Source organism: Hyperolius riggenbachi, chromosome 4 (genome assembly GCF_040937935.1).
Source record: "Hyperolius riggenbachi isolate aHypRig1 chromosome 4, aHypRig1.pri, whole genome shotgun sequence".
Lineage (NCBI taxonomy): Eukaryota > Metazoa > Chordata > Amphibia > Anura > Hyperoliidae > Hyperolius > Hyperolius riggenbachi.
In genome coordinates this window covers 22,842,652-22,868,198 of record NC_090649.1, presented here as the reverse complement: position 1 = coordinate 22,868,198, position 25,547 = coordinate 22,842,652, and positions in this window count along the sequence as shown.

Genomic DNA, 25,547 nt, shown 5'->3' with positions numbered 1-25,547 from the left:
ACCAATCGTTACACAAAGCCACTAAGATTGAAGTCAGTAGGTCCCCCGTGACCCCAGAGCATTAGGGAGTCTTGAACTAGTAAGTTGGTACCATCCCTGTCTGTGAGGCAAGACAGGCCTCATCATGGTCGACCAAAGAGATTGAGTGCACATCGTTAGTATCATATCCAGAGGTTGTCTTTTACAAATAGACGTATGAGTGCTGGCAGCATTGCTACAGAGTCTGAAGGGGTAGAGGGTCAGCCTGTCAGCAGGGGCATAGCAATAGGGGGTGGAGAGGTTGCGACCGCATCGAGGCCCTTGGGCCAGAGGGGCCCCAAAGGGCCCTGCCTAAGCTGCAGTATTATCTCTCTGTTGTTCCTGTGCTCATAATAATCACTTCTACAGATGCTTTGAATAGTAATAATCATTAACAAGCTGTTCCCTATTCCCTTCTTGCACCTCTGACACTGTAGTTGCCATTGGCAGGTTTTGGTGCGCCGTATCAATTGTTATGTATAGAGTGCTTGGGGGGACCCAATGTAAAACTTGCACCAGGGCCCATAACACCTTAGCTACACCACTGCCTGTCAGTGCTCAAACTATACGCTTCACACTGCATCAAATTGGTCTCCTTGACTGCAGTCCCAGAAGGAAGTCTCTGGTAATGATGGTGCACAAGAAAGCCTGAAAACAGCTTGCTGAAGACAAGAAGACTAAGAACATGAATAACTGAACCATGTCCTGTGGTATGATGAGACCAATATAAACGTATTTGGTTCAGATGGTGTTACGCTGTGTGGTGGAAACCAGGAGAGGAGTACAGAGACAAGTGTGTCTTGCCTACAGCCAAGCATGGTGGTGGGAGTGTCATGGTTTGGGGCTGCACTAGTGCTGCTGGCACTGGGGAGCTACAGTTCATTGAGGGAACCATGAACGCCACCGTTTGCGGTGACATACTGAAGCAGAGCATGATAAAAGAACTGAGTGTAAAGGTGCTGGACAGATCAAGCATGTCTTCAGGCCTAAACCCTACTGAACATCTGTCGGACATCCACCAGCTTTATCATGTTTTGCAGCTATACTAATTCACTGCACCTGTGTGATTGCACATTGTATTATACCAGCAGTCAGTGTATACCTTTCACTGCATCTGTGTGACTGCACATTGTATTAGTCAAGTCAGTGCATACCTTTCACTTCATCCCCCCAATATGGACAAAACAGGCAGAGGCAGAGCCATAGCCAGAGGCTGGCCACTGGCAGGTCTGTTTGAGACCATGCTGAAGTGACTTTGTGCAGCCCTGGATGTACAGTGTTCAGAAGCTGGGGGTTGGGCATATCTCTGGAGCTTTCACTTCACTTGCAGCCTGTGAGCGCTGCCCATTGCTTGCTGTGTTCAGAAGGCACGTGCCATCAACTCCCAAGATTGTCAGGACGTAGTTGACTATTTAACACAGAACACCTCATCTTCCTCAGCTTCCGCACGGAACCGTGACATATCTTCCTCCTCCTGCTCTGATTCTGGCACCCCACTATCAACTCCCAAGATTGTCAGGACATAGTTGACTATTTAACACAGAACACCTCATCTTCCTCCTCCTGCTCTGATTCTGGCACCCCACTATCAACTCCCAAGATTGTCAGGACGTAGTTGACTATTTAACACAGAACACCTCATCTTCCTCAGCTTCCGCACGGAACCGTGACATATCTTTCTCCTCCTGCTCTGATTCTGCCACCCCACTTAACACTCAGTCGGCAGCCACCACCAAAGTGCCATCACCCCAGGGCTCAGCGGTGTGGAAATTTTTGTGTGTCTGCCTCAGATAAGAGCGATGCCATCTGTACTCTCTGCCACCAAACACTGAGCCGTGGTCGTGGAAAGACCAAGACCCGCATAGGGACAACTGCCTTACAAAGGCACATGATGAAAAAGCACAAACTGCAATGGGATGACCACCTGAGGAAATGCAGCACACAAATTAAAGCCACACACTGCAGTGGAAGTGGATACTGCAGTGGAAGTGGATACCCAAACTGTACCGTGATGTTGGAAGTGGTGACATCTCTGGCACACAGCGTTGAGTCAAGGGTCCATCTGACCATGGATGCCTGGTCTGCAAAGCACGGTCAGGCCTGCCCGGCCCAAAGACTAAGTCAGCCCCCACACACAGCATCTCTGCCTGCACGCCGTGTGACTGCCTGCCCCAAGACTAAGTCGCTCCCACATATGGGCGTCCGCAGAAAATTTTCCAGGGGGGGGCAAAAAGGGGGGGGGGGGGGAAGCAGCACGGCGTGCACAGCTTGCCGTGCCAAAAACCGGTGTACATGGGGCTACGCCGAAAAATGGGTGTGGTCATAGACCAGAATGTGGGTGTGGTCGTGGTTGGAGTCAAGTTTACATGAACTTAGCAATGGTGGGACATTAGATTAGGACAGTGGTGGCGAACCTTTTGGAGGCCGAGTGCCCAAACTCCAACCCAAAAGTCACTTATCTATCCCAAAGTGCCAACAGCAATTTAAATGTTTTAACTCATATATGAACATTATGGAAAATCCAAGTTGAAAATAAACTGTGAAGACAAACAGTTTCATCCATCCTACTCCTGAAAATGTACTCATTTTTTAAAACCTCCCAGTTTCATTTTCTGTTTTAAAAAGCTGAAAAAGTAGGTTTAATGCTATTGTCTCATATGATAAGGATTCAGCTTTTCCCATAGTCTCGCAGTTAGCAATCATGTGACCCCCAACAAGACAAATTCAGCAATCATGTGACCCCCAACAAGACAAATTCAGCAATCATGAGGCCCCCAACAAAACAAACTCAGCAATCATGAGGCCCCCAACAATACAAATTTAGCAATTTTGAGGCCCCCAACAAGACAAATTCAGTAACCATGATGCCCCCCGTAGTGCGGCAGCATGTCACCATTAAGCAATCGTTGTGCGGCAGTGTGTCACCATTAAGCAATCGTACTGCGGCAGCGTGTCACTATCATGCAATTGTAGTGCGGCAGTGTGTCACCATTAAGCAATTGTAGTGCGGCAGTGTGTCACCATTAAGCAATTTTACTGCGGCACCGTGTCACCATTAAGCAATTTTACTGCGGCACCGTGTCACCATTAAGCAATCGTACTGCGGCAATGTTAATCCGGTACGTAAAAGCCAGCTAAAGTTATCACCCCAAATAAAAAACAAAACAAATTCACTGCTCTCTAATCAAAAAGAACCTTCCACAGAATCACGTTAAGCTTCCCAAGAGTGCTGCTCCTATCTCACTTTGGGTTATCAGTAAACCCATGCTCTTCAAATGAAATTAAATTATTCTGTGTACTCTGTAAAGTGCTACAGAATATATTAGTGCAGTGTAAGTGCATAATAATAATGTTTTAATTTCAAATTCCTGATTTTCAGTCTCATGTTTACAATGAATGTGACTTCTGTGGAAGAGTTCACTCTGATAGGGCTTTTCTTCTTGTCAGAAGTCCAAGAAGTGTTCTTCTTCTTCTTCCTTGTCTGCTACATTGAAGGACATGTCCTTATTATTTTGTTATACCTCAGATTTCCACATCTACAAATTCCCATGTACTTCTTCTTATCAAGGATGATCGTAGTCAGCCAACTTTGCTACGCTGGAACTATGCGTAGTTCTACGCAATTAAGCTTTGCAATCTAAGTTTTTGAAATCAAAACATTTGCTACGTTTGCATTTTGTAGACTACGCATTAAAACATGAAAGCTTCACGTAGTGCGAATCGTAGTGTATGCGGACGCTTATGCCCTTATGCGGAAGAATTTACGCATTAATCCGCTAAATATGCGCATGTGGGAACTAATATATGCGTACATTCCACCTTCCAATGCGGAATTGTATACGTATAGAAGGGCAATAATATTTCTGCGCATGCGCAATTACAAACAATGATCCGTATAGACGCGGTTACCGCACGCGTAGTTGACTTTGCAATACAGACGTTAACTACATGTAGTGGGCGAAGCTTCGAATAGCGCTACTACGACTACGCGTAAATACGTAAGCATAGTTTTTAAACTTCGCCTAATAAATACGATGCGTAGTTGCGGACTACGACGTGTAGATTCGCACTGGAGTAGTTTACGAGCAACCCTGCTTCTTATTTGTACTTTTGGACAGTGCTCTCACCAGTACAACTTCGCCCATTCTTCTCAGAGGTCTCATCCTTCACATTCATAAAATATCTGTATCTTTTTTTTTGTTGTACATTTTAGTAGGAAGTACATGAAAAGCCAAATGATGCCAAATTAACTTTTCCGACCTTTCAATTACCCCCAAACCTCTGGTCATCAATTGTAGCCAAATTCTGGCATATGAATCAACATTAACCCATGTTTACCAAAAAAGTGAGGCATTATACTTTGGCACCATAGAACTGAGCACCAGTGACCAGGATTGTACCATTTTTGCCATATCCAGCTGTAAACCTAATTTGATTACAGTTTCTCATTTTTGCTAGTAACAAGAAATCATGAAGCCATGCCACAAGAATAGTGATGGTCGTGTCTAGAAGAACTCATGGAGAAGCATGTGATTGATTTGATCAGCTGAATTGATTATCGTAATCAGCTAATTACAATTGCACAAAATTTTGCATACATTTTCACAATTACGCCTATACAGAATTGCGATTTGTAAATGCAATTGATTTTGCATAGTAATTCGTAATTTCGAGTAAAATTTTGCGTAATTTTCGCATGATTTCATGCCGAATTTAGCAGTGAATAGCAAAGTCACCATACGTGCTATTGACACCAAAATTGCTACATATGTTAAGAAGAATACTGGGTACAAGTAAAAAAAAATAATAATAATAATCTTCCAAAAAGATTTTGTAGTTTTTGAGAAAATCGATTTTAAAAATGTAAAGAAAATATTGTTTTAAAAACTGAAAAATTACAGTTTAAAATTTTTTTTCTTTGCATATTTTAAAATTGATTTTCTCAAAAACTACAAGGTCTTGATTTGAAAAATGTTATCACTTGTACTCACTATTCTCCTTAAAGAGAACCTGTAACAAAAAAAAGTTCCCCTGGGAGGTACTCACCTCGGTAGGTGGAAGCCTCAGAGTCCCAATGAGGCTCCCCCCTCCGCTGTAGCTGCAGGCAGTCCAGGGCTGGCTCCCCCGAAGTCTCCGGTAATCCTCCCTCGACAAGCCTGACAAGATACATGTATTTATCTTCCCTGGCTCCAGCGGCGGTGCTGTTGCGGCTCTCCGCACGGAGATAGGCAAAAATAGCCTATAGTCTATAACAACAAACGAATTCTGAAATGAAACATCAAATAGCGTCTATAACAAAAAACGATATTTATTATTATTATTTATATAGCGCCGACATATTACGCAGCGCTGTACAGTGTATATATATATATATATATATATATCTTGTCACTAACTGTCCCTCAAAGGAGCTCACAATCTAATCCCTACCATTGCCATATGTCTATCTTATGAAGTGTAAGTACTGTAGTCTAGGGCCAATTTTAGAGGGAGCCAATTAACTTATCTGTATGTTTTTGGAATGTGGGAGGAAACCGGAGTGCCCGGAGGAAACCCACGCAGACACGGAGAGAACATACAAACTCTTTGCAGATAGTGCCCTGGCTGGGATTCGAACCAGGGACCCAGCGCTGCAAGGCGAGAGAGCTAACCACTACGCCACCGTGCTGCCCCGTTTACACTTGTATTAAGCATAGTAATACAATGGTAGATTTTACAGGTATTTTACTGCAATTCTACCTAACTGTAGGCTCACACAGATCTCTCCCTATCCCTATCCCTAACCCCTAGACTCCCTCTTTGTTTAAATATACATAATTTAATAAATTGTATATATTACATATATTGTGCTGTAACTATACCTAACCTTACTCTCACACAGAACTCTCCCTGTACCTATCCCTAACCCCTAGACCCCCCTGGTGGTGCCTAAACCTAAGACCCCCCTGGTGGTGCCTAACCCTAAGACCTCCCTGGTGGTGCCTAACCCTAAAACTCCCCTGGTGGTGCCTAACCCTAACCCCCCCCCCTGGTGGTGCCTAACCCTAAGACATTCCTGGTGGTGCCTAACCCTAACCACCGGTAACAGTAAAAAAGGGCGCAGGAGGCTAGTGGACAAATCGGGCGCCGCCATTCACTCCCATAATAAATATCGTTTAATGGGCGCCCGATAGAAAAAAAGGGCGCCGGAGAAAAATAACGTTTTAAAAGCGGCGCCCGGAGACTTAATGTTTTATTACTGCTTCTCATGATTACACATTATTTAATGATTTATAATTTTTTTAATATTATTTTTAAACGAAAAACAGTACAATATTTTTTTCAAACATTATTTTTAAACCAAAAACAGTACAATTTTTTTTTTTTTTTACATTATTTTTAAACGAAAAAAACGCACAATATGTTTTTGAAACGTTATTAATGCTTATCACAGGGGGGTCTTAGGTTTAGGCACCACCAGGGGGGTCTTAGGTTTAGGCACCACCAGGGGGGTCTTAGGTTTAGGCACCAACAGGGGGGTCTTAGGTTTAGGCACCAACAGGGGGGTCTTAGGTTTAGGCACCAACAGGGGGGTCTTAGGTTTAGGCACCAACAGGGGGGTCTTAGGTTTAGGCACCAACAGGGGGTCTTAGGTTTAGGCACCAATAGGGGGGTCTAGGGGTTAGGGGTAGGTACAGGGAGGGTTACTTAGTATTTTTTTTTAAACGTTATTATACGTTTCACTATTTAAACGAAAGATTAACATTTTTACAATTGCCGATTTAATGCACATTATTTAATGATTTATAACTTTATAAAACATTAATTTTAAACGAAATACAGTACAATACATTTTTAAACGTTATCCATGCTTATCGTTTAAAACCCCGCGCCCTTTTTTCCCAGCGCCCCTTTTTAACGTACACCTAACCACCCCCCTGGTGGTGTCTAACCCTAACCATCCCCCTGGTGGTGCCTAACCCTAACCATCCCCACTGCACAAACACCCTTACACACATATAAACAATAAAATATTTAATCCTTAAAATACTTCACTATAAATAACATGAATAGAATAATTTATATATTTGTAATAGAATAAATAGCGTTAAAATCACGTACACATTAATAATATTATAAATAGAAAAAGGTGTGTATGTATATATATATATATATATATATATATATATATATATATATATATATATATATATATATATATATATATATATATAATAGAATAAATAGCCTTACAATCACGTACGCATTATGATTCTTAAAATAACGGTAATATTAAAAGCGATATATTAGTAAGTTAATAAAACTATAATCAACGCATAATAAGTGTGAAAAACAAAGTTAATACCAAGAGCAATGTATTTCTAATAGAATAAGGTTGAAAACGATATTTAAGCATTATACGTATGAAAACGAATTTTAAATGACAAAATAAGTGTAAACGAAAATTTACTTGTTACACTCCTGTAAGTGAAATTTAAAAACGGGAAAATCAGTAAAAGCTCCTATAAGCGAAATTTAAAAACGAGAAATAAGTATAACACAAAGTCAAAACGAACTTGTAAATGATATTTGTTATAAACCTTATCCTGTAAACGAAAACTTTTGTTAAGACGATCCCTGTAACCGCTATTTCTCGGGGGCCGTTATTTCCTGTCGGGCGCCGAATAGCCAATATTTTGCATTGCAGTCTATGGTGGCGCCCTTTTTGTCCACTAGCCATGTGCGCCCTTTTTTACTGGCACGACTCTCCCCCTCCTTTCTCCCTCATCCCCATTCCCAACTGCAATCAGCAATGGCACAGTGACATGTGGGCTACATAAATAAACAACATAGTTACACACAGAAGTCCTCCTCATGGTTCAGGCAGCCCTCTCTCCCTCTGTCTCAGCAGCTCTCACAGGCTTTCTCAACGGCAGTGCCTGCATCCTCTCTCTCTTCTCCCAGGTCCACCATGTTCATGAGGGGGTGGGGCAGTAATTGCGACTGCCAAGTCTGATGGGATTGGAGGCAGCAGCACCAAGCGTCCTGCTCTGCCTCTGCTTGACGTGTCACTACGCGTCCTGTGCGCTCGCATGAAGGCACAGGCAAGTGATTGTATGTATAGATTGGTGAGCCAGCCTGTTGTTAATCCATGTACACAGGCGAGCACAGGGCCCTGAATCCCCCCGGGCCCTACTGCGCTCACAGGGGCTGCAGGGGCAGTAGTTACGCCCTTGGCTGCTACCTAAATCAGTCCTTGCTCTCCTCTGTAGCTTGGGTGGAAGACTGCTTCATTTCTGTAATCAGAGCTTAGATAATTTATTGGTTCAACTAAATTCCCCCACCCCTTTTTCATGTCAAGGCTACAGACAGTGCTGCTCGGATACCCCTTTTCAAAATCTGAATTGAATTTGGATCCGGATACCCAGATATCCGGATCAGAATCGGATATCCGAATCCAAACTTTTTGGTATCCGAGCCGAATCGGATATCCGAACCCAGTATCCTGGATATCCGGTCGGATCTCTCTCTCTCTCTCTGACTACAGACAGTAGTGGAATTTTGCACAGTCCCTCCTGAATATGATAGTAGTACGGCTATCACTAATCTTTTCTGTGTGAGCCTCCAACAGGCAGGATTGTGGTCAGAGAGCACAGTCTATTTGATTGATACCTTGTTCTATGAAGAAGCTGTAGGGAGGAAATTACAAACTTGGGCCTGTTTCGATAAAGCTTCTCCAGCGTGATCAACATAACAGTACATATACATTTCTTTAACCACTTGCCGACCGCACACTCATACCGTGCGGTGGCAAAGTGGTAGCTGGAGGACCAGCGACGCAGATCTGCGTCGCCAGGTGCCTCCCTAATTAATCAGGAAAGGCCGCTCGCGCGAGCGGCCGTTTCCTGTTAGATCACGGAGCGGGTCTCCGTGAATAGCCTGCGAGCCGCTAATTGCGGCTCGCAGACTAAATGTAAACGTGGGAGACATATGTCTCCTTTGTTTACATTGTACGGCGCTGCAATCAGCGGCCGGGGATCGCCGCCATGTGACAGCGGACATCCTGTCACAGGCTGCACAGGACGGATAGCGTCCTGTGCAGCCCCGATCACCGGGGGGACAGGTAGGAGAGGGAGGAGGGGGGGAATGTCGCCGCAGAGGGGGGCTTTGAGGTGCCCCCCCCCCGCAACATGCCACCAGCAGGAGCGATCAGACCCCCCCTGCACATCATCCCCATATGGGGGAAAAACGGGGGGGGGGGTGATCTGATCACTCTGCATGCCAGTTGATCTGTGCTGGGGGCTGCAGAGCCCACCCAGCACAGATCACAAAAATCAGCACTGGTCCTTAAGGGGGGGTAAAGGGTGGGTCCTCAAGTGGTTAAATAAGGTAATTCACAAGTGCTACATCACTGAACAGTCTGCTACAGTGAAATATTAATGTTCTGGAATGAGTCCAATTCTCTAATTTATGCAAGAAATTTTAAAGAGAATCTGTACTCTAAAATTCTTACAATAAAAAGCATACCATTCTATTCATTATGTTCTCCTGGGCCCCTCTGTGCTGATTCTGCCACTCCCTGTTGCAATCCTGGCTTGTAATTGCCAGTTTTAGGCAGTGTTTACAAACAAAAGACATGGCTTCTAACTAGAGTGTGATAGGCTTGAGAGTAGCTCAGTCTCTGACTCATACAGAGCTTGGAGAGGGTGTGTATAGCTTCTGCCAATAACAAGCAGTGCAGCACATTCCACACATTCCAGCCTCAGCTGACAGAGCCGACAGAAGAGAGAAGATTAGATCATATAATAGAGATAACACAACCACTGTGCAACTAGAAAAGGCTGCAGTAACACAGACCACATTAGAAAAGGTATAGGAACTTATAGGATAGAAGAAATAAGGCTGAATCTTTAAATGAGAGGAAAACAGAGGCTGCCATCCTGATTCCCTTATGAATAATACCAGTTGCCTGGCTGTCACACTGAGCTTTTGGCTTGGGTTGTTTTTTGAGTCACACAGCTGCAAGTAGCATGACGGCCGTGGAGTGTAGTCAGTCCAGAGTAACCGCATCTGATCTGGCAGAGCATTAGAACAGAAGTCAGGCAACTGGCATTGTTTATTAGGGAGTGAGGGTGGCATCCTTCATATTATTTCACTTTGAGCTCCCTTCAACAAATTCAGGCCAGTCTTACAGAAACAATTACACCTAGAAGAACCTTCATAACTCATGTCCATCGTCTCTATTGTGGAAAATGTAACCATGTCATATTCATGTTACTCTTTTCCAGTCCTGTCGAGTCTTACAAGCCTATCTCTGATGAACGTGACCATTGTGAAAGAATTCATTCTGGTGGGCTTCTCCTTTCCATCAGAGATAGGGTCAGCAATCTTCTCCATACTCCTCATATGCTACTTGTTAACCATGGCGGGTAACATTTTTATAATTGTCTTGTATCATAGCTCTCCCAGTCACCCCAATGTACTTTTTTCTGTGCAACTTTGCAATTATAGACTCCATCTCTATCAGTACAGTTGTACCAATTCTCCCAAGAGGTCTGATCCATCAGAGCAATCAAATATCTGTACCCGCTTGTCTGTTTCAGTGTTATTTATACTTTTTAGTAGGGACAGCTGAATTTTGCTTGATTGATGTGATGTGCTTTGACAGGTACCTGGCCATATGCCACCCACTGCATTATTCTGCCATCATGCATAAGAGGAGGTGTGTTCAGCTAGTCATGGGATCTTGGACAGCTTCCTTTATCCTTATATTTCCTCCTTTCATACTGATTTTCAGACTATCATTTTGTTTTTCTAAATTAAACCACTTTTTCTGTGACGTGGGGCCTCTTCACAGAACTCTTGTGCTGTTCCGTCTTACCTCCAGCCTCTGTTATTTGTCAACTCTGGGTTCTTGTTTTGCTCTCTCATGGTGGCCATCATCTCCTATCATCTTAGCAATCTGGAAAATTCGTTCAGAAAAAGGAAGGAAAAAGGTCTTCTCCACTCGTTCTTCTCATGCGATGGTGGTCACTCTTTTATTTGGCAGCTGCATATTTATGTATATAAAGCCCGTTAACCATCTAGGGGATGACTATGACAAAAAAGTGGCCATCTTATACACTGTGGTGGTTCCTTCACTAACCCTTACATCTACACATTGAGAAATGAGGCAGTGAAAGAGTTACTTAAAGGCAATAAGCAATAAACATTACAAAAAGGCCTCAAGAGCACAAACATTTTTTTTTGAGAAGTTTCCCTCTCACCACCCCCGCTACAATTAGCATGAATACAATTCCACACTGTTTGGTTAGTGCTACGTTTGTGCCAATTTGTGCTGAAAAAATGAAGACTTGTGCTGCTTGAAGACAATAATGCACGCCATGTCCCATGACAATATCCTATTGTTATGTTGACTGAAGATCCTCACTGAGCATCAAACAGTGCCCACAAACGTCACCTCCGATGTTTGTTGTAATAAAAAATATAGCAAGCTCCGGCAAAACATCTTTGAAAATGTTGCCATTGGTCTATGAACAGACCAATGGCAATCCTCCCTGGGTTAACCACTGATGGTCCATGAGCAAGTGGGAGTTAGCGTGTGGCCTGTGTAGGGGTCACCAGGGGCATCAGGGCAGGGTGTTGTGGGTGCTATGTGTTTTAGGAAGGGGGAAGTGCGTGCCCGTGGCAGTCACAGGGTCTGGTCTTGTTATACTAGAGTATAGCAAGCCCCGGCAGAGCGTCTTTGAAAGTACCACTAGTGCTTCCTGTTGGTCACTTAACAGACCAATGGGAATCCACCTCCTCTGTTATAGGGCCAATGAGGAGCCCCAACAGGACATTCAAGGATGATCTGCTGGGGCTTGCTATTCTCTAGTATAACAAGCCCTGACCCTGTGACTACCACAGGCACCTGCTCCCGCCACCCCCCCGAAACACATAGCACCCACAGCACCCACTTTTTAACCACTCGAGGACCACAGTGTTAAACCCCCCCCCCCCCCTAATGACCAGGCCATTTTTCTTACTAAATAGGCCACTGCAGCTTTAAGGCCTCGCTGCAAGGCCACACAACTCAGCACACAAGTGATCCCCCCCCCTTTTCTCCCCACCAACAGAGCTTTCTTTTGGTGGGATCTGATCCCTGACAGCTTGTTTATTTATTTATTTGTTTTCTTTTTCAATTAATATCACTATTTCTTATTTTTTTTTTTTTTTATCCTTTCCCTCCCTCCGCCAGCCAATCACTGTGATCAGCTGTCATAGGCATCAGCCTATGACAGCTAATCACTCCTGTGTCTCTAGAGGGAACAGCCGTGTCACACGGCTGTCCCCAGCACAGCGCTGCCATAGATAGCAGCACTGTACACTGATAAAAGATGGCGGTTTCGCCGTCTAACAGTCTCTGAGCGAGCTTCATCATTCCAGTGGAGGTGCGTGTGCATCGGCACGAGCGATCTCCTGCAATCCCCGCCCCTAGCCTTCCTGGGGCTGCCACTGCATTCACGCCAATTGGTGTGGAATGGTCGGCTAGGGGTTAAAGATACTTTGCCCGGGCTTGCTATAGTTTAGTATAGTGGGTGCCAGTGGTGACATGTACAGGTGCTGTTCATCGCTAGTTTGGGATCTTCAATCTTCATAGTGACAGGATATTGGCATGGGACATTTCTGAGGATATTGGGATGTGATTAAAAAAAGGTAAGTATTTATGGTTAATTAAGACTAATAAAATACTTTTTCTTATTGTTAAGTTGTTGTTTTTTAACTCTTTGTGGAAATGTGGAAGGGGTACTTCAGTATCCTTATACCAATTTTAACTGGGTAGGGTGGGCATCTGAGGAACCCAGGAACCCACTCCCCAGGGCCTACACCCTCTGGTGTGAAGTTAGTTACCTCCATCTTCCTCCTGGGCACTGGAGGTGGGGATGAGCCCCTTCTCCATGGTATGGTTTTACCTAGCAGCAGAGAGCCGTGACATATCAGACGTGAGTGCTGGTACCAAGCTGCCTGTATGAAAGAGCCTTAATACTAACCCTTCCAACTGACTCCCAACCCAACCGAGCTATTGGGAGGAAATTATACACCCGTATTAATGACATAGTAGATGCAGTAGTGAGCAATGTTGCTATTTTTGCAGATGATACAAAATTGTGCAGAATCATCAACTCTCAGGAAGATAGTGTCATATTGCAACAGGATCTGGATAGGATGGCTATATGGGCACATAAATGGCAGATGAAATTCAATGTTGAAAAATGTAAAGTCATGCATTTTGGTCGTACCAATGGTCTAGCACCATACAAAATAAATGGGATACAGTTGGGGACATCAAACTTGGAGAAGGACTTAGGAGTAATCATCAACAACAAGTTAAATAATCGTACTCAATGCCAAGCCGCTGCAGCTAAAGCTAACACAATTTTGGGATGCATTAAAAGGGAAATAAAAACTCAAGATGCTAGCATAATATTGCCCCTGTTTAACTCTCTAGTAAAGCCACATCTGGAATATGGAATTCAGTTCTGGGCACCACATTACAGGAAAGATATTGCAGTTTTAGAGCAGGTGCAGAGACGAGCAACAAAATTGATACGTGGGATGGAAGGTCTCAGCTTGGCGACTGAGCTTTTTGTCCCTAGGCCTTCTCAAAGGACTAGAGGACATGATCTGCACATAGAGGAAAAAACGTTTTAGCTATTTGTTTAGGAAAGGGTTCTTTACAGTAAGAGTGATTAAGATGTGGAATGCATTGCCACAGGAAGTCGTTATAGCAAACTCTATACCTGCATTTAAAGGGGGCTTAGATGCTTTCCTTGCGTTGAAAGACATCCATGGCTACAATTACTAGGTTTTGCCCAATGATGTTGATCCAGGGATTTTATCTGATTGCCATCTGGAGTCGGGAAGGAATTTTTCCCTTTTGGGGCTAATTGGACCATGCCTTGTAAGGGTTTTTTTGTCCTTCCTCTGGATCAACAGGGATATGTGAGGGAGTAGGCTGGTGTTGTACTTTGTTCTCTGGTTGAACTCAATGGACGTATGTCTTTTTTCAACCCAAATAACTATGTAACTATGTGACAGATGATAAGTAATAAATATTCTGTTACCCTGGCTGGAATATGGAGACTGCCATCTTCATTCCCTTATAGCAATTTCTGTTGCCTGGCTGTCATACTGACCTTTTGGCTTTAGTTGTTTGAGTCACACACCTGCAACAAGCTTGCAGCCAGTGCAGTCACACCAGAGTCACAGCATCGGATCTGCATGCTCATTCTGGGCCATGCAGAGGATCAGCAAAGAAGTCAGGCAACTGGAATTGTTTATTAGAGATTGAAGATGGCAGCTTCCCTACTATTCTCACTTTGGGTTCCCTTTAACAAATAACGTACAGTCTTGAGGATAAAATCATGTCAAATATTTTTGACATTAGGAGAGCCTTAATAACTCATGTTCATCATCCTTACTCTGGCAAACATAACCATTGCACAATCATGTTACTGTTTTCCAGTCATGTCAAGTCTTACACACCCTCCTTTAATGAACATGACCATCATGGAAGAATTCATTCTGGTGGGCTTTTCCTTTCCATCTTACATACGACCAGCAATCTTCTCCATATTTCTCATGTGTTTCTTGTTAACCATGGCAGGCAACATTTTCATGATTGTCTTGTATCTAAGGTCTCCGAGTCTACACACCCCAATGTACTTCTTTCTGTGTAATTTTGCAATCACAGACACAATTTTCACCAGTATAGTTGTGCCAATTCTCCTAAGAGGTCTGATCAGTCTCAGCAATCAACTATCTGTACCTGCTTGTCTGTTTCAGTGCTATTTATACTATTTTGTAGGGATGGTTGAATTTTGTTTGATTGATGTGATGTGTTATGACAGGTACCTGGCCATATGCCACCCTCTGCATTACTCAACCATCATGCATAGGAGGAGGTGTGTTCAGCTGGTTATGGGATTATGGACAGCTTCCTTTTTCCTGACCTTGCTTCCTTTCATACATATTTTCAGATTATCATTTTGTTTTTCTAAATGAAACCACTTTTTCTGTGATGTGAGACCTCTTCTGCAGAACGCTTGTGCTGTTCCATCTTATCTTCAGCTTCTGCTACTTGTCCACTCGGGGTTCTTGCTTTGTTCTCTCATGGTGGCCATCATCTCCTACACTCAGGTCATCTTGGCAATCTGTAAGATCCGTTCAGCAGAAGGAAAGAAAAAGGTCTTCTCCACTTGTTCTTCTCATGTGATGGTGGTCAGTCTTTTATTTGGCAGCTGCATACTTATGTATATAAAGCCCATTGACCATCCAAGGGGTGGCTATGACAAAAAAAGTGGCCATCTTGTACACTGTGGTGGTTCCATTGATTAATCCTTACATCTACACATTGAGAAATGAGGCGGTGAAAGAGATACTTAAAAGGCAATAAGCGATGAAAAACTAAGACGCCCTTAAGAGCACAAAAAAGTGGTTCTGTAACCAAATACAATTCCATTGTGTTTGGTTAGTGCTACATTTGTGCCAATTTGTGCTGCAAAAATTAAGATTTGTGCTATTTTTGTTTTGAAGACGATCCAAACAATGATAACTCTGTCCCTACCATCCAACATTGCATGAAGCCAGTATGGCTGGATAGTGCCACATGTGTGCTTATTTTGGTTGCAACAACCATTGTTCCATCTTTTATAGTATTTGAGACATTAAAGTTTTTGTGAAGGTCACCTAGGCTCACTTAGCCATATACTGTTGTAGGGGGGGGGGGGGGGCTGAGTGAACTTTTGACCTTTTATAAAAACTATAATATCTAAAAAATAATAAAATATTGAAGTATGATTTTTGTAGCACAAATGGACATATACTGTACACAGCACTACAGAAACCATACCAGTTGAATGTCTATGCACTGTTGTAGGGGTTTGGAAGATATCATCATCTGGAAAAAAATATCTTCAAAATAAAAAACAGCACAAATCTATATTTGTGCAGCATAAATAGGTACAATCATACAGCATCTCACAAAAGAGAGAATACCTCTCACATTTTTTGTAAATATTTTATTATATTTTTTCATGGGACAACACTGAAGATATGACACTTTGAAAATCAGTGTACAGCTTGTATACTAGTGTAAATCTGTTGTCCCATAAAACTAACTCAACACACAGCCATGGATGTCTGAACCACTGGCAACAAAAGTGAGTACACCCCGAAGTGAAGGATGTCCCAGTTGTGCCCGAAGTGTCAATTTGTTGTGTGCCCATCATTATTTTCCAGCACTGCCTTATCTCTCTTGAGCATGGAGGTCACTAGAGCTTCACAGGCTGCCACTGGAATCCTCTTCCACTCCTCCATGATGAAGCTGGTGGATGTTAGAGACCTTGTGCTTCTCCACCTTCCATTTGAGAATTCCACACAGATGCTCAATAGGGTTTAGGTCTGGAGACATGCTTGGCAAGTTCAGCACTTTTGCCCTCTGTTTATTTACCAGGGCAGTGGTAATTTTGTAGGTGTGTCTGGGGTCGTTATCATGTTGGAATACTGAAGCCCCATTTTTGAAGGGACAATGCTCAGCTTTGGTATATCATATTAAATGTTGGCATTCTTGGTCCCCTCAATGAATTATAGCTCCTCAGTGCCAGTAGCACCCCTATAACCCAAAACCTTGACACTCCCACCACCATATTTAACTGTAAGCAAAACACACTTGACTTTGTACTCCTCACCTGCTTGCCACCACACACATTTGATACAATCTGAACCAAATAAGTTTATCTTGGTCTCATCAGACCACAGGATATGGTCCCAGTAATCCATGTCCATTGCTTGTCTTTCACAAACTGTAGGCTTTCTTGTGCATCATCTTTAGTAGAGGCTTCCTTCTGGGACGACAGCCATGCGGAGCAGACCAAACAGAAGCAGTGTGGTGTATGGTCTAAGCACTGACTGGTTGAGCCTCCAACCCTTCAACCTCTGCAGCAATGCTGCTAGCACTCGTATGTCTATTGGCAAAAGTCAACCTCTCGATATGACGCTAAGCACGTGCACTCAACTTCTTTAGTCCACCATGGGGAGCCCTGTTTTAAGTGGTATCTGTCCTGTTAAACCACAACTCAGTTTCAGGGTGTTGGCAATCTTCCATATAGCCTAGGACTGTATGTAGAGAAACAATTCTTTTTTGAGGTCCTCAGAGAGTTATCTGCCATGAGGAGCCATGCTGAACTTCCAGTGACCAGTATGAGAGAGTGTGAGAGCGATAACACCAAATGTAACACACCTGAGACCTTGTAACACTAACATGTGACATGGCCCCGGAGAGTTAAAATGTCTAATTGGACAGAATTTTGACATTCTTCACTGGGGAAGGGGGGAGGGCAGCATTGTATTGCTAGAGGTTTAAACAAAAATGGCTGTGTGTTGAGTTAGTTTGAAAGGACAGCAAATTTACAGTTTTATCCGAGCCGTACACTGACTACTTTCCATTGCATCAAAGTGTCCTATCTTCAGTGTTGTCCCATGAAAACATATAATAAAATTGTGAGATATTCTAACACAAGCCAAACATGATGGGATTTTTATTTGTGCTGAGTGTAGGGGGTGGATGCTATTCTACACTATTTAACAAATTCTGGAAAGTCTTACATAAACAATTAAAGGAGAGGTCCAAGCTAATAAAAAATCCAAATCCACTTACCTGGGGCTTCCTCCAGGCCCTGGCAGCCGTCCTGGGCCTGCAGTGGAGGACACCGGCAGTGAGCGGAGCTGTGGCGTGGGCCCAGGATCTTGGGGCACTTCCATTTTCCTTATCTTACCTTCATTCATACTCATTTTCAGGCTTTCATTTTGTTTGTCAAAATTAAAGCACTTTTTCTGTGAGGATCGGAATCTTCTACAAAATTTTTGGGGTGCTCCCTATTACCTTCAGCCTCTGTTGTATGTTAACTGTGCAGCACATTGGTGTAATAGTTTGTACTATAGCTTTGCAGTGCTAGGTCTCTGGTTCAAATACCAGCCAAGGCACTATCTGCATGGAGTTTGTGTAATTCCTCCAGGCACCCAGGTTTTCACCAACATCACAAAAAAAACAAAAACATACAAATCAGTTAATTGGCTTCCCCCTAAATTGGCCCTAGACTATGATACATACACTACACAATATAGACATAGACATATGACTATGGTAGGGGTTAGATTGTGAGAAGTTAAGTGACAAGACAATATAATCTGTAAAATGCTGTGGACGATATTGGCACTACATAAATACTAATAATAATAACCATGGATTCTTACTTTGTTCTTTTATGGTGGCCATCATCTCCTACACTCAGATCATCTTAGCAATCTGTAAGATCAGTCCAACTAAAGGAAGGAAAAAGGTCTTCTCCACTTGTTCTTCTATTGTGATGGTGGCCACTCTCTTATTTGATAGCTGTGTAGGGAGCAGGAAAAAAGGGCGCCGGCTGAGGGTGGACAAAAAGGGCGCCACCATAGACTCTAATGCAATTATCATTAATACGATGAAAAAAGCATGAAAAAAGGGCGCCGCGAAAAATTTTGTTAATAAGATTATAACATTATAGATTTTGAGGTAGTTATCGTTTTAGACGTTTATAGCGGTATACTGTAGTTTTTGTCATATTATTTTGTTAATAAGTACAGAGTACAGTACAGAGGGAGTGGTTAGTGTTAGGCAACCCCAAGGGGAGTGGTTAGGGTTAGGGACCTCCTAGGTGGCGGTTTTAGGCAACACCAGGGCGGTGGTTAGGGTTAGACACCACCAGGGTGTGGTTAGGGTTAGGCACCACCGGGGGGGGGGGGGTGTTAGTGTTAGGCACCACCAGGGGAGTGGTTAGTTTTAGGCACCACCAGGGGAGGGTTCTGTGTGAGGGTAGGGTTTGGTTAAGCAGTATTGACGAAAAACGTTACGACTTTAATACTTATTCGTTATTATTTCTCTTTTATTTTGCAACAGTAATTATCGTTAATAAAGCTTGATTCTCGTTAGCAAATTTCATTAATACCTGGCGCCAAATTCATTAATAAGCCGGCGCCCTTCTTTCATGCACGCGCTGTGTAATTATGTATATAAGGTCAACTGACCTTGTAGGAGTGAGTGACTATGACAAAAAAGCGGTCTTCCTAAATACTGAGGTGGTGCCTTATGAGAAATCCTCTATATCTTTCAGAAATAAGGCAGCCAGTGACAGATATACTTAAAGGGAATAAACAATTAAAATAAACTGATCAAAGAAAGCCTAAAGAACACAAAAAAGTAAAACAGTAGTAGCACAATTCTTTAATTTTGAGGCACAAAGAAACGGGCACAAACCGCAGAAACCAAACATAACGGAGTTTGTATTTGTGCTGATTTATTTTTATTTTTTTTTATTTATTTATTTATTTATTTTTGAGGGGGAGTGAATTTCACACAGACCAAAAGAAAGACTAAAACTGAACTCCATAACATTTAACCAGTGGGAATTAGCAAAAGAAGAGGAGTGAGGCAGTAATTTTGCATTGAAATTTGCAGTTATGATGCAAAAAAAATCATAATGTAAAATGTCCAACTATAGCAAAATCAATTTTACATGTCATCATCATCAGAATGTGAAATTTCATATTGACTCATAAAATCATGAAATATCCATGTTTGTAATAATGTGTTTTCTCACGTGTATAGACTTCAATGCTTTGGTGAATATGATATTTTCACAGCCATACCATCATTTATTTTAATGCAAAACCATGTTCAAATTAGACTAGTGAATTCTGTAAACATAGTTTCATGGAACTTGCAAAAATTCAGAAAAATCAAGACTACATGCAAAATCAAAATTGGGATCAAGAATGTAATTGTGATCATTGCGTGAAGATTCATAAACGCAAAATGATCCATTACGGTCAACAGCAGTGCAGAGAATGAACAGAGATATTATGCATGGTTCTTCCTTTAGGGCCCATTCACACCTGAGCGGGAATCGCACGATTCCCGCTCACGGCAAACCGCTAGCGGTTCTGCAAGAACCGCTACACAATGTAGCGGATGGCAGTGTTCTCACTGCCGCGGTTGCGGTTAGCGATAACCGCAACCGCGCTGCATGCAGCGGTTTGCCGGCGACGAGCGTTCCGCGATTTGCGATCGTGATTAGCGTGCATAGCACGCTAATCGCGATCGCTCCAAAACCGCCGCAGTGTCCAGTGATTTTTCCGCGCTAATCGCGGGAAAATCACTCCAGCAGAACGCCGGCGGTAATCGCCGGCGTTCTGCGATTGTAAGTGTGAATGGGCCCTAAAGGGCAACTGAAGAAAAAGAAATGTGGAGGCTGCCATATTTATTTCCTTTTAAGCAATACCAGTTACCTGGCAGCCCTGCTGATCCTCTGCCTCTAATACTTTTAGCCATAGCCCCTGAACAAGCATGCAGCAGATCAGGTGTTTCTGACATTTTTGTCAGATCTGACAAGATTAGCTGCATGCTTGGTTCTGAGGTTGTTCAGACACTACTGCAGCCAAAAAGATCAGCAGGGCTGCCAGGCAACTGGTATTGTTTAAAAGGAAATACATTTGGCAGCCTCCATATTCCTTTCTTTTTAGTTCCCCTTTAAAGGACTACTAAAGAGAGAAGTATGTGGAGGCTGCCATACTTATTTACTCCTAAACCATACCAGTTGCGGGCAGCCCTGCTGATCTCTCTGGCTGCAGTAGTGTCTGAATCACACCAGAAACAAGCATGCAGCTAATCTTGTCAGATCTGACAATGTCAGAAACACCTGATATGCTGCATGCTTGTTCAGGGTCTATGGCTAATAGTATTAGAGAGAGGATCAGCAGAACAGCCAGGCAACTGGTATTGCTTAAACAGAAATGAATATGTCAGCTTCCACATACTCCTCACTACAGTTGTCCATTAAAACTAAATAGATAAGAACCATGACTAAATATTGGGGTTTGTCACCACCAATATGACCACAGGGCACTTGCCTCTTCTATAAAAAAAAAACTGTATATTAAACCTTACATCTACATGTTGAGAAAAACGTGACTCAGTGAAAGAGATACTTAAAGGCAACAAGTGATAAAAATAAGCTGATTGAAGAAGAAGGCCTCAAGAGCACAAACATGACTAAAAGTGACCCTCATAAAATTAAATGGCTGAGATACAGTGAAAGATCAGAAGCCATGAATGTGAAGACTCAGATTAATGGTGCTGTTAGGCATGGTGCTTCCTCAAAGCGTAACTGTTGTGTCTTGGAACCATAAATAAATGTTATCTTTTGCCAGTGTCACCAATACCTCAAGAGGACATTTGCCTCTTTTCTATAAGTACCAGGTTGACCTAAGCCTGTTTAAAATGGGCTCTAGGTCTCTGTCCCGCCGCATAACATTGTGCATGCGCGCACACCCATCCGCCAAGTGCGTGCCCCCATCCACAGCAAACACCCATCCGTCCCTCACACGCCCGTCTGGCTCCTGGCCACGTCCTCCTGTCCCAACGCTGTCCGCAGTACACATGGGCAGTAGCGCACACACAAGGATACACGGAAAGGATGATGCAGGGACACAGGAGTTTTATTACATAAGATATAAACAATGAAAGTATCACTATCTGACTTTTCAGTTTTAGATACCAAAATCTGAGTGGCTCTCCTGCATGTAAAAATGGAAGCCAGCTATCGCTGCAGTTATACAGCAGTTTTTGGACTCATCAATACTGTAAATGTAAATACTGAACACAAACTTTCAAAACTGCCATAGAGTAACTGGTCTGCTTCAACAGCTAACTGATAATGAAAATATTATCCTTCTATATTATTTATGATTGGTTGTAATAGCTTGGGCATCACAATAGGCTTAGAAACTGAGAATGGTGTGGGAAGGGTTCTGTGTGGCCGAGAAGCTAGCACAAACATGATGAGAAGTGGATACTTTGAGGAGAAGCTTTCTGCTCACTGGTCTCTCTGGGATTCCACACTATACACTGGTACCTGCAAAGACTGTCCCATAAACATCAGCAAGTTAAGGTAACTGATGTGCCAGCATAGCACTTTGATACCAAATGTCACCACAAAGTCTTGGAAACACAGCAGGCAGCAAACAGCCTAACTTCCCCATGTCATTGTAACGATCGGTGAAGCACAGAGAGGATCTGATTACCAGTGATCTGCAGAATCACTGGGAATACAGATGTATACCAGATTATACGTGATCTGCAGTATCACTGATAATCCGATATACTAGCTAACCTCTGTTCACCTGAGTAGAGTGTAGTGTTTGGTGTAACAGTGACACTTAGAGGACTAGGCCTCAGTGCAGCAAGGGGTACTGCACAGATTCCTTCCGCAGACCTGAGCTCTCCAAGACGGGAGGAGTCAGACTGACAGTAGGAAGGACAGACTGGAAGTAACCTTCAGGAGGAAGGATTACTACCAGAGCAAGGAACCGCCTCTAACAGTAAGGTCGGTTCTCGAGGTCGGACAAGCCAGGTCGTACACACACGGACAGATAAAGTACAAGATCAGGAGGCAAAGGCGGAGTCAAAGTACAGGCAGGGTTCAGCAACGGGGTATCAGATATATCGGGGTACAAAATCAGGAGGCAGAAGCAGAGTCAAGGAACGAGCCGGGGTTCGGCAACAGAGTATCAGAAATATCGAGGTACAAGATCAGAGTTCAGAAGGGTAGTCAAGGCAGGCAAAAGTCATAACAGATAATCACAATCAAACTAGTACTTTAGCTATCAACAGAATCTAGCTAAGTGTAGGATTACAGCTCCAGCTGGTCCCGGCACACTTGCGGATCTGACTACGGATCTGGGTGCTCCCACATATGTGATCGCACGCCAGACAAAGAGCAAGTGAACAACCAGCAGTATATATACTCTAGGACCTTTCCAGGACCTCCCTAATTGCTGGTCCAATGAGAGCAGTGGAATTTGTCAGCTGACCCAGCTGGTCAGCCGACTCCCTTCTAACTGCTATTTAAACTCTGCCTCTGTGCTCGCACGCGTGTAAGTCTGAATCTTGGTGGACTATCAGTCCCAGCCACACCAGTACTGTCATGCAATGTATCTAGAGCGGGGGCCGCCTCTGATGCGGATTCCGCCGTTACCAATGCGGACTCCGCCGTTACCAATGCGGATTCCGCTGCACTGCCTATGCGGCATGCGCCTTTTTTTCCGCGTTGTGACGCCATGCTGGACGCGGAAACAGCCGCCTCACCTCGAGAGACTGCGGCCTTTCCGCGTTTCCTTACAGTACCCCCCCCCCCCGAGGAGTGGACTCCGGACAACTCCTACCAGGTTTCTCGGGGTGTAAGGCATGAAACTCCCTCACTAACTCGTCCGCATGCATGCGGTTCCCAGGTACCCATTGCCTCTCTTCCATGCCATACCCATTCCAGTGTACCAGATACTGTGTAGAATTCTGCACTACCCGAGAATCTAAAATCTTCTCGACTTCATATTCCGGTTGGTCATCAACTATTACTGGAGGAGGAGGAGTGAGACCCACATGAACTGCAGGTTTCAGTAGGGACACATGGAAGGACCTGACGCCACGCATGTTTGTAGGGAGATCAATAGTATATGTGACATTGTTGATCTTTTTTACTACCCGGAATGGACCCACGAACCTAGGCCCCAACTTGGCTGAGGGCTGTCTCAAAGTTAAGTGGCGGGTGGACACCCAGACCAAGTCTCCTGGTTGAAACCTGCACTCTAAAGAGCGTCTCTTGTCCGCTTGGCCTTTCTGACTCTGAAACGCTTTCACTAGATTATCTTTTATGGTCCACCTCATGTCCCTAAATGACCTCTGCCAGGCCTCCAAGGCTGGGAATGGATTGGACGCAATCGGCAATGGGGAGAATTTGGGTAACCTCCCGGTCACTATCTGAAAAGGACAGAAACCCGAGGAAGAACTCTTTAAGTTATTGTGCGCAAATTCTGCGTAAGGTAAGAATTTAACCCAATCACTTTGCGCTTCAGCAACGTAACATCTTAAAAATTGCTCTAATAATTGGTTGACCCTCTCTGTTTGGCCATTTGTCTGTGGGTGGTAGCCCAACGAAAATGACAGTCCCATGCCCATTTGGTGACAGAATGCCCTCCAAAATTTTGAGACAAACTGGACTCCCCGATCGGATACTATGTCTTCCGGAATGCCACGTAGCCGGAAGATATGAGTGATAAATAAGTCGGCCAATTCCTGGGCCGAGGGGAGTCCTTTTAAGGGCACGAAATGGGCCATCTTACTAAAGCGGTCGACCACTACCCAGATGACTGACATGCCTTCCGACCTAGGAAGCTCCCCCACAAAATCCATGGACAAGTGGGTCCATGGTTCACTCGGGGTGGGCAAAGGCTGCAGAGTACCTACAGATGCCAGTCGGGAGGACTTGCTTTTTGCGCACACCGCACATTCCCTGACAAACTCCTTGCAATCAGCTGCTAGTGAGGGCCACCACGCACACCTGGCCACGAGATCTTGCGTTCTAGCTGCCCCAGGATGTCCCGCATTTTTGTGTGAGTGGACCATCTCCAGGATCTGGAGACGGAAGGGCAACGGGATAAACAAAACCCCCTCAGGTTTCCCTTCCGGAACATCCTGCTGGAAAGGACCCAAAGTTTCCTTCCAGTTCTTCCAAGTCTCGGTAGTGGCTAACACCAAATTTCGTGGGACAATGGTCTTGGGAACAGAGGGCTGTGCTGTCTCTGGCTCGAAACACCTCGAGAGTGCGTCCGCCTTGGTATTCTTACTACCTGGAGTGTACGTAATCAAGAATGTGAACCTTGAAAAAAATAACGACCATCGAGCCTGTCGCGGGCTTAACCTTTTAGCCCCCTCGATGTACTCGAGATTCTTGTGGTCGGTATAAACCGTGATCGTGTGCTGCTCCTTCCAGCCAATGACGTCACTCTTCGAAGGCTAGTTTGATGGCTAGGAGCTTCCTATTGCCTATATCGTAGTTTCTCTCTGCCGGAGAGAACCTCCGAGAAAAATAGGCACACGGGTGTAATCTCCCCTGAAGACCTGAACGTTGAGACAGCACAGCCCCCACCCCAACCTCTGAGGCATCTACCTCAACAATAAATGGGAAAGAAGTGTCCACGTGCCTCAATATGGGCGCCGAGCAGAACAACCTCTTTAAAGTATCGAATGCCTGTAAAGCCTCAGGAGGCCAATGAGTGGTGTCTGTCCCTTTTTTCGTAAGACTGGTAAGGGGTGCGACTACTGTAGAATACCCCTTAATAAACCTTCTATAGTAGTTTGCGAAACCCAAGAACCGTTGTAAGGACTTTAACCCCACCGGCTGCGGCCACTCCAGGACCGCGGAGACCTTGGCAGGGTCCATAGACAGGCCCGAGGTGGAGATTATATATCCCAGAAAGGCCACTGACGTATCCTCAAAAATGCACTTTTCCAGTTTAGCATATAATAAATTCTGTCTCAGTTTGTTCAATACCCATCTGACATGGGTTCTGTGATCAGAGAGGTTGTTAGAAAAAATAAGAATGTCGTCAAGGTAAACCAAAACGAATTTCCCCAA